General features: G+C 53.8%; 2 non-coding genes across 2 annotated transcripts; both read right to left on the reverse strand.

Moving 5' to 3' along the window:
- Positions 1 to 3,046: 3,046 nt before the first annotated feature.
- LOC126330711 (5.8S ribosomal RNA) lies at positions 3,047 to 3,201 on the reverse strand. Its single transcript, XR_007563127.1, has one exon. It is a non-coding gene; the product is annotated as a 5.8S ribosomal RNA (ribosomal RNA).
- Positions 3,202 to 3,563: 362 nt separating this feature from the next.
- On the reverse strand, positions 3,564 to 5,456 carry LOC126330721 (small subunit ribosomal RNA). Its single transcript, XR_007563135.1, has one exon. It is a non-coding gene; the product is annotated as a small subunit ribosomal RNA (ribosomal RNA).
- Positions 5,457 to 10,000: the final 4,544 nt, after the last annotated feature.

Genomic DNA, 10,000 nt, shown 5'->3' on the forward strand with positions numbered 1-10,000 from the left:
ACACAGATCGCGTGTGCTTGAATTTCTTCACGTTGACATTCAGAGCACTGGGCAGAAATCACATTGCGTCAACACCCGCTAGGGCCATCGCAATGCTTTGTTTTAATTAGACAGTCGGATTCCCCCAGTCCGTGCCAGTTCTGAGTTGATCGTTGAATGGCGGCCGAAGAGAATCCGCGCACCCGCGCGCCCCCGGAGGAGCACGCTAAGGCGGACGCGGCCTCGCAGCAAGGAAGATCCGTGGGAGGCCAAGGCACGGGACCGAGCTCGGATCCTGCACGCAGGTTGAAGCACCGGGGCGCGAACGCCGCGCAGGCGCGCGCATCCTGCACCGCCGGCCAGCACGAGGCCAACCAACGGCGAGAGCAGACCACGCCCGCGCTAAACGCCCGCACTTACCGGCACCCCTACGGCACTCACCTCGCCCAGGCCCGGCACGTTAGCGCTGACCCACTTCCCGACCAAGCCCGACACGCCCCGATCCTCAGAGCCAATCCTTATCCCGAAGTTACGGATCCAATTTGCCGACTTCCCTTACCTACATTATTCTATCGACTAGAGGCTCTTCACCTTGGAGACCTGCTGCGGATATGGGTACGAACCGGCGCGACACCTCCACGTGGCCCTCTCCCGGATTTTCAAGGTCCGAGGGGAAGATCGGGACACCGCCGCAACTGCGGTGCTCTTCGCGTTCCAAACCCTATCTCCCTGCTAGAGGATTCCAGGGAACTCGAACGCTCATGCAGAAAAGAAAACTCTTCCCCGATCTCCCGACGGCGTCTCCGGGTCCTTTTGGGTTACCCCGACGAGCATCTCTAAAAGAGGGGCCCGACTTATATCGGTTCCGCTGCCGGGTTCCGGAATAGGAACCGGATTCCCTTTCGCCCAACGGGGGCCAGCACAAAGTGCATCATGCTATGACGGCCCCCATCAACATCGGATTTCTCCTAGGGCTTAGGATCGACTGACTCGTGTGCAACGGCTGTTCACACGAAACCCTTCTCCGCGTCAGCCCTCCAGGGCCTCGCTGGAGTATTTGCTACTACCACCAAGATCTGCACCGACGGCGGCTCCAGGCAGGCTCACGCCCAGACCCTTCTGCGCCCACCGCCGCGACCCTCCTACTCGTCAGGGCTTCGCGGCCGGCCGCGAGGACCGGCCATGACTGCCAGACTGACGGCCGAGTATAGGCACGACGCTTCAGCGCCATCCATTTTCAGGGCTAGTTGCTTCGGCAGGTGAGTTGTTACACACTCCTTAGCGGATTCCGACTTCCATGGCCACCGTCCTGCTGTCTTAAGCAACCAACGCCTTTCATGGTTTCCCATGAGCGTCGATTCGGGCGCCTTAACTCGGCGTTTGGTTCATCCCACAGCGCCAGTTCTGCTTACCAAAAGTGGCCCACTTGGCACTCCGATCCGAGTCGTTTGCTCGCGGCTTCAGCATATCAAGCAAGCCGGAGATCTCACCCATTTAAAGTTTGAGAATAGGTTGAGGTCGTTTCGGCCCCAAGGCCTCTAATCATTCGCTTTACCGGATGAGACTCGTACGAGCACCAGCTATCCTGAGGGAAACTTCGGAGGGAACCAGCTACTAGATGGTTCGATTAGTCTTTCGCCCCTATACCCAGCTCCGACGATCGATTTGCACGTCAGAATCGCTACGGACCTCCATCAGGGTTTCCCCTGACTTCGTCCTGGCCAGGCATAGTTCACCATCTTTCGGGTCCCAACGTGTACGCTCTAGGTGCGCCTCACCTCGCAATGAGGACGAGACGCCCCGGGAGTGCGGAGGCCGCCGCCCCGTGAAGGGCGGGGAAGCCCCATCCTCCCTCGGCCCGCGCAAGGCGAGACCTTCACTTTCATTACGCCTTTAGGTTTCGTACAGCCCAATGACTCGCGCACATGTTAGACTCCTTGGTCCGTGTTTCAAGACGGGTCGTGAAATTGTCCAAAGCTGAAGCGCCGCTGACGGGAGCGATTATTCCGCCCGAGAGCATCCCGAGCCAACAGCGGCGCGGGTCCGGGGCCGGGCCAGGTAGGTCCGTCATCCGGGAAGAACCGCGCGCGCTTGCCGGGAGCCCGAGCGCCCAAAGGGGCGAATCGACTCCTCCAGATATACCGCCGAGCAGCCAGCCAGGACACCGGGGCTCTGCCCAACAGACGCGAACCGAGGCCCGCGGAAGGACAGGCTGCGCACCCGGGCCGTAGGCCGGCACCCAGCGGGTCGCGACGTCCTACTAGGGGAGAAGTGCGGCCCACCGCACACCGGAACGGCCCCACCCCGCGGCGAGTGGAAAGGCAACCGGACACGACCCCGCCGCGGATTGCTCCGCGCGGGCGGCCGGCCCCATCTGCCGAGGGCGGGGGCCAGTGGCCGGATGGGCGTGAATCTCACCCGTTCGACCTTTCGGACTTCTCACGTTTACCCCAGAACGGTTTCACGTACTTTTGAACTCTCTCTTCAAAGTTCTTTTCAACTTTCCCTCACGGTACTTGTTCGCTATCGGTCTCGTGGTCATATTTAGTCTCAGATGGAGTTTACCACCCACTTGGAGCTGCACTCTCAAGCAACCCGACTCGAAGGAGAGGTCCCGCCGACGCTCGCACCGGCCGCTACGGGCCTGGCACCCTCTACGGGCCGTGGCCTCATTCAAGTTGGACTTGGGCTCGGCGCGAGGCGTCGGGGTAGTGGACCCTCCCAAACACCACATGCCACGACAGGCGGCAGCCTGCGGGGTTCGGTGCTGGACTCTTCCCTGTTCGCTCGCCGCTACTGGGGGAATCCTTGTTAGTTTCTTTTCCTCCGCTTAGTAATATGCTTAAATTCAGCGGGTAGTCTCGCCTGCTCTGAGGTCGTTGTACGAGGTGTCGCACGCCACACCGCCAGCCGGCTGTGCACGCTACCGAGAAAGTACCGGTATGCGAACCGCCAGGCGACGGGCGCGCATCGCACGTTTAAGGAGACGCGGCCGGCCACACAGGCGACCACGACACTCCCACGTCTCCGAAGCGGGACAAACGCCGCGCGCTTCAGTATACGTAGCCGACCCTCAGCCAGACGTGGCCCGGGAACGGAATCCATGGACCGCAATGTGCGTTCGAAACGTCGATGTTCATGTGTCCTGCAGTTCACATGTCGACGCGCAATTTGCTGCGTTCTTCATCGACCCACGAGCCGAGTGATCCACCGTCCTGGGTGATCTTTTCCTTTTCAGTCTCCCACTGTCTCTTTCAAGACAGTAGCATTTGCGGGACTGAGGCGTCTGACGGCCCCTGTTCCACTATTTTTTTTGTGTCCAACGGCCTCACAGCCGATGGGCGTCGTACGGCTCCACACCGGAGCGGACAGGCACTCGGGCGAACGTCATTCAAAACCGGCGCCAGGCGCCAGGTACCGCAGGCCAGCCGCTCCAGAGCTTCAGCGCTCGTACCACACAACAACAACACTTCCGCTAGTTTTGAGAGGCACGCGTGGTTCCGCACGCGGCGCACGGCCACTGCCGTACAGGTAGCGTGTTGCGCGACACGACACGCACATCGAAAGACATGCAGTCTAGTCGGTAATGATCCTTCCGCAGGTTCACCTACGGAAACCTTGTTACGACTTTTACTTCCTCTAAATGATCAAGTTTGGTCATCTTTCCGGTAGCATCGGCAACGACAGAGTCGATGCCGCGTACCAGTCCGAAGACCTCACTAAATCATTCAATCGGTAGTAGCGACGGGCGGTGTGTACAAAGGGCAGGGACGTAATCAACGCGAGCTTATGACTCGCGCTTACTGGGAATTCCTCGTTCATGGGGAACAATTGCAAGCCCCAATCCCTAGCACGAAGGAGGTTCAGCGGGTTACCCCGACCTTTCGGCCTAGGAAGACACGCTGATTCCTTCAGTGTAGCGCGCGTGCGGCCCAGAACATCTAAGGGCATCACAGACCTGTTATTGCTCAATCTCGTGCGGCTAGAAGCCGCCTGTCCCTCTAAGAAGAAAAGTAATCGCTGACAGCACGAAGGATGTCACGCGACTAGTTAGCAGGCTAGAGTCTCGTTCGTTATCGGAATTAACCAGACAAATCGCTCCACCAACTAAGAACGGCCATGCACCACCACCCACCGAATCAAGAAAGAGCTATCAATCTGTCAATCCTTCCGGTGTCCGGGCCTGGTGAGGTTTCCCGTGTTGAGTCAAATTAAGCCGCAGGCTCCACTCCTGGTGGTGCCCTTCCGTCAATTCCTTTAAGTTTCAGCTTTGCAACCATACTTCCCCCGGAACCCAAAAGCTTTGGTTTCCCGGAGGCTGCCCGCCGAGTCATCGGAGGAACTGCGGCGGATCGCTGGCTGGCATCGTTTATGGTTAGAACTAGGGCGGTATCTGATCGCCTTCGAACCTCTAACTTTCGTTCTTGATTAATGAAAACATACTTGGCAAATGCTTTCGCTTCTGTTCGTCTTGCGACGATCCAAGAATTTCACCTCTAACGTCGCAATACGAATGCCCCCGCCTGTCCCTATTAATCATTACCTCGGGTTCCGAAAACCAACAAAATAGAACCGAGGTCCTATTCCATTATTCCATGCACACAGTATTCAGGCGGGCTTGCCTGCTTTAAGCACTCTAATTTGTTCAAAGTAAACGTGCCGGCCCACCGAGACACTCAACAAAGAGCACCCTGGTAGGATTTAAACGGGGTCCGCCTCGGGACGCGAAAGCACCCCTTCGGCTCGCCCCACCGGCAGGACGTCCCACGATACATGCCAGTTAAACACCGACGGGCGGTGAACCAACAGCGTGGGACACAAATCCAACTACGAGCTTTTTAACCGCAACAACTTTAATATACGCTATTGGAGCTGGAATTACCGCGGCTGCTGGCACCAGACTTGCCCTCCAATAGATACTCGTTAAAGGATTTAAAGTGTACTCATTCCGATTACGGGGCCTCGGATGAGTCCCGTATCGTTATTTTTCGTCACTACCTCCCCGTGCCGGGAGTGGGTAATTTGCGCGCCTGCTGCCTTCCTTGGATGTGGTAGCCGTTTCTCAGGCTCCCTCTCCGGAATCGAACCCTGATTCCCCGTTACCCGTTACAACCATGGTAGGCGCAGAACCTACCATCGACAGTTGATAAGGCAGACATTTGAAAGATGCGTCGCCGGTACGAGGACCGTGCGATCAGCCCAAAGTTATTCAGAGTCACCAAGGCAAACGGACCAGACAAGCCAATCCGATTGGTTTTGATCTAATAAAAGCGTCCCTTCCATCTCTGGTCGGGACTCTGTTTGCATGTATTAGCTCTAGAATTACCACAGTTATCCAAGTAACGTGGGTACGATCTAAGGAACCATAACTGATTTAATGAGCCATTCGCGGTTTCACCTTAATGCGGCTTGTACTGAGACATGCATGGCTTAATCTTTGAGACAAGCATATGACTACTGGCAGGATCAACCAGGGAGCTGCGTCAACTAGAGCTGAGCAGCCGGCCGCCCGGGAGTGTGTCCCGGGGGCCCGCGCGAACACGCAAGCGTCCGCTCAATTATTCTGCAAACAGGAGGAGGCCGAGCTCCCCTGCACGATACACCTCGAAACCCTCTCAGGTCCCGGCGGCGCGCAGCGCCGTCCTAGGTACTTGGTCGGTTTCGAGAGAGGCGCAATCGCCCGGAGTTAGGCGAGTAGACGGTTTTAGTGCGAACACCCTTGCTCCCAACTGAGCTTGCCGCTGCCGACAGAGGCCCGGGAGCGTGCTGTCGTGGCATTGCCGGCGGGAGACAACACGCGCCACCTATGGTGACCGGCAGCTCCAACGCCAGCGCCACACAAGGGCAAAGCCCCACTTGGGTGCAGAAGCGAACTCTCCCAGCACAGCGCACGCGCCAACACGTCCGCACAACTGCGATACAAACCACCTGCGAGAACCGCTGGGGCGACCGAGCAGCAGACGGCGTCGCGGCGCCGAGTGCCAGGCGGCGGCGCATCCTCAACGCACACAGTCCTCAATCAGACCAGCACACTGCAGATGTCCACCGCGCTTCGCACCGGGCTCGGCTGAACCAACTTTGGCCGCCAGGCGCCGCGTGCAGGGTGCGCCGCAGCGTAGCTGCGCCGCCTGCCGGGCCCGTCGGCTGGCGCTCCTGCCACTCGGCGCCCCCCACCAGCCGCCTGTTGCGCGTGCGCCCACGCAGCGCGCGGCCAACACGCCGGGCGGCCCCCCTTCACCGGCCGGGAACAGTCCCACCAAGCCACCGCCGCGTATCGCTTCATACCCACATGGGCCTAGTCACGCGTGTGGATGTGGCGGGTACCGCTGAAACAACCGGTTAATAGCTGTACCGATCGTCGCCATCACAGATTCACCTCCAGCGTGAACAACCGCTCAACAACGGATTTCCAGTTCATTTGCGTATCTTGGGCAGTAAACGTAGATGTCCACCTACATTTGCGAATTCAACAATTCTTGCATGCCAGGATGTCATGTGTCACGACACGCTACATCAGACCACATACACACTGCGACATGTGCAGAAGAGAACACGTGGAAGGTGGCCCGCGCACGTATGCGATGTACCTTCCGCGATCCACTGTCAACCGGCATCTGCGGCATGTCCCAGATATGGAACGCGGTCCACCAGGGTAGCACTTTGTGTGAGGCAATACGACAAAGTCGGAATACACGCGTCACTACATCAGACGGCTCACGCTGACCTGACCTGACCTGACTCACCGCACCACCACCCCCAGCGACCCAGGGTGACATACAATGCGTTCGTACGTTCCTCCCACACGCCTCTACGGCGTACCACAGTGCAACCTAGCTGTTATTGGGAGACGAGACAAGTAGCATCAAGCACAACATATGGAAATTGAGATTCGACACCGTTGGGCACAGCCAGCGTACGGTCACACGTATCACACTACTTCACTCTGTACGTAACGACCGATGATCGGTACAGCGTGTGGGTTACGCGTACGACATCAGCGGACAATGGACACAGACCATACCACGACGTACACTGAGGGCGTCGACATCTGAATGCAACTGAACAGCTGCGAGGCTCATTTAACACTCAAACGCCAGACCGACCAGCTTGAGAGGACAGAGACACAAAGAGGGGGACAGAGGGGGACAGAGGGGGGGGAGGGGGGGGGTCGGCGATATAGTCCTATTGCAGTACAATTGACAGTGGATAGCAGGAATATGTGGAAAGTAAGCAACACTCGCAAGACATCTACATGAGGATAACAACGACACCAGAGATTCCGAGCAGTGAACTATGTTAGGCAAAGGGACAACGTGGGTTAGGTTAAGGGACAACGTGGGTTAGGTTAAGGGACAACGTGGGTTAGGTTAAGGGACAACGTGGGTTAGGTTAAGGGACAACGTGGGTTAGGTTAAGGGACAACGTGGGTTAGGTTAAGGGACAACGTGGGTTAGGTTAAGGGACAACGTGGGTTAGGTTAAGGGACAACGTGGGTTAGGTTAAGGGACAACGTGGGTTAGGTTAAGGGACAACGTGGGTTAGGTTAAGGGACAACGTGGGTTAGGTTAAGGGACAACGTGGGTTAGGTTAAGGGACAACGTGGGTTAGGTTAAGGGACAACGTGGGTTAGGTTAAGGGACAACGTGGGTTAGGTTAAGGGACAACGTGGGTTAGGTTAAGGGACAACGTGGGTTAGGTTAAGGGACAACGTGGGTTAGGTTAAGGGACAACGTGGGTTAGGTTAAGGGACAACGTGGGTTAGGTTAAGGGACAACGTGGGTTAGGTTAAGGGACAACGTGGGTTAGGTTAAGGGACAACGTCGGTTAGGTTAAGGGACAACGTCGGTTAGGTTAAGGGACAACGTCGGTTAGGTTAAGGGACAACGTCGGTTAGGTTAAGGGACAACGTCGGTTAGGTTAAGGGACAACGTGGGTTAGGTTAAGGGACAACGTGGGTTAGGTTAAGGGACAACGTGGGTTAGGTTAAGGGACAACGTGGGTTAGGTTAAGGGACAACGTGGGTTAGGTTAAGGGACAACGTGGGTTAGGTTAAGGGACAACGTGGGTTAGGTTAAGGGACAACTTGAGTTAGGTTAAGGGACAACTTGAGTTAGGTTAAGGGACAACTTGAGTTAGGTTAAGGGACAACTTGAGTTAGGTTAAGGGACAACTTGAGTTAGGTTAAGGGACAACTTGAGTTAGGTTAAGGGACAACTTGAGTTAGGTTAAGGGACAAATTGAGTTAGGTTAAGGGACAACTTGAGTTAGGTTAAGGGACAAATTGAGTTAGGTTAAGGGACAAATTGAGTTAGGTTAAGGGACAAATTGAGTTAGGTTAAGGGACAAATTGAGTTAGGTTAAGGGACAAATTGAGTTAGGTTAAGGGACAACTTGAGTTAGGTTAAGGGACAAATTGAGTTAGGTTAAGGGACAAATTGAGTTAGGTTAAGGGACAAATTGAGTTAGGTTAAGGGACAACTTGAGTTAGGTTAAGGGACAACTTGAGTTAGGTTAAGGGACAACTTGAGTTAGGTTAAGGGACAACTTGAGTTAGGTTAAGGGACAACTTGAGTTAGGTTAAGGGACAACTTGAGTTAGGTTAAGGGACAACTTGAGTTAGGTTAAGGGACAACTTGAGTTAGGTTAAGGGACAACTTGAGTTAGGTTAAGGGACAACTTGAGTTAGGTTAAGGGACAACTTGAGTTAGGTTAAGGGACAACTTGAGTTAGGTTAAGGGACAACTTGAGTTAGGTTAAGGGACAACTTGAGTTAGGTTAAGGGACAACTTGAGTTAGGTTAAGGGACAAATTGAGTTAGGTTAAGGGACAAATTGAGTTAGGTTAAGGGACAACTTGAGTTAGGTTAAGGGACAACTTGAGTTAGGTTAAGGGACAAATTGAGTTAGGTTAAGGGACAACTTGAGTTAGGTTAAGGGACAACTTGAGTTAGGTTAAGGGACAACTTGAGTTAGGTTAAGGGACAACTTGAGTTAGGTTAAGGGACAACTTGAGTTAGGTTAAGGGACAACTTGAGTTAGGTTAAGGGACAACTTGAGTTAGGTTAAGGGACAACTTGAGTTAGGTTAAGGGACAACTTGAGTTAGGTTAAGGGACAACTTGAGTTAGGTTAAGGGACAACTTGAGTTAGGTTAAGGGACAAATTGAGTTAGGTTAAGGGACAAATTGAGTTAGGTTAAGGGACAAATTGAGTTAGGTTAAGGGACAAATTGAGTTAGGTTAAGGGACAACTTGAGTTAGGTTAAGGGACAACGTGGGTTAGGTTAAGGGACAAATTGAGTTAGGTTAAGGGACAACTTGAGTTAGGTTAAGGGACAACTTGAGTTAGGTTAAGGGACAACTTGAGTTAGGTTAAGGGACAACTTGAGTTAGGTTAAGGGACAACTTGAGTTAGGTTAAGGGACAACTTGAGTTAGGTTAAGGGACAACTTGAGTTAGGTTAAGGGACAACTTGAGTTAGGTTAAGGGACAACTTGAGTTAGGTTAAGGGACAACTTGAGTTAGGTTAAGGGACAACTTGAGTTAGGTTAAGGGACAACTTGAGTTAGGTTAAGGGACAACTTGAGTTAGGTTAAGGGACAACTTGAGTTAGGTTAAGGGACAACTTGAGTTAGGTTAAGGGACAACTTGAGTTAGGTTAAGGGACAACTTGAGTTAGGTTAAGGGACAACTTGAGTTAGGTTAAGGGACAAATTGAGTTAGGTTAAGGGACAAATTGAGTTAGGTTAAGGGACAAATTGAGTTAGGTTAAGGGACAAATTGAGTTAGGTTAAGGGACAAATTGAGTTAGGTTAAGGGACAAATTGAGTTAGGTTAAGGGACAAATTGAGTTAGGTTAAGGGACAAATTGAGTTAGGTTAAGGGACAACTTGAGTTAGGTTAAGGGACAAATTGAGTTAGGTTAAGGGACAAATTGAGTTAGGTTAAGGGACAAATTGAGTTAGGTTAAGGGACAAATTGAGTTAGGTTAAGGGACAAATTGAGTTAGGTTAAGGGACAACTT

This window comes from Schistocerca gregaria, unplaced genomic scaffold (genome assembly GCF_023897955.1).
Source record: "Schistocerca gregaria isolate iqSchGreg1 unplaced genomic scaffold, iqSchGreg1.2 ptg001338l, whole genome shotgun sequence".
NCBI lineage: Eukaryota > Metazoa > Arthropoda > Insecta > Orthoptera > Acrididae > Schistocerca > Schistocerca gregaria.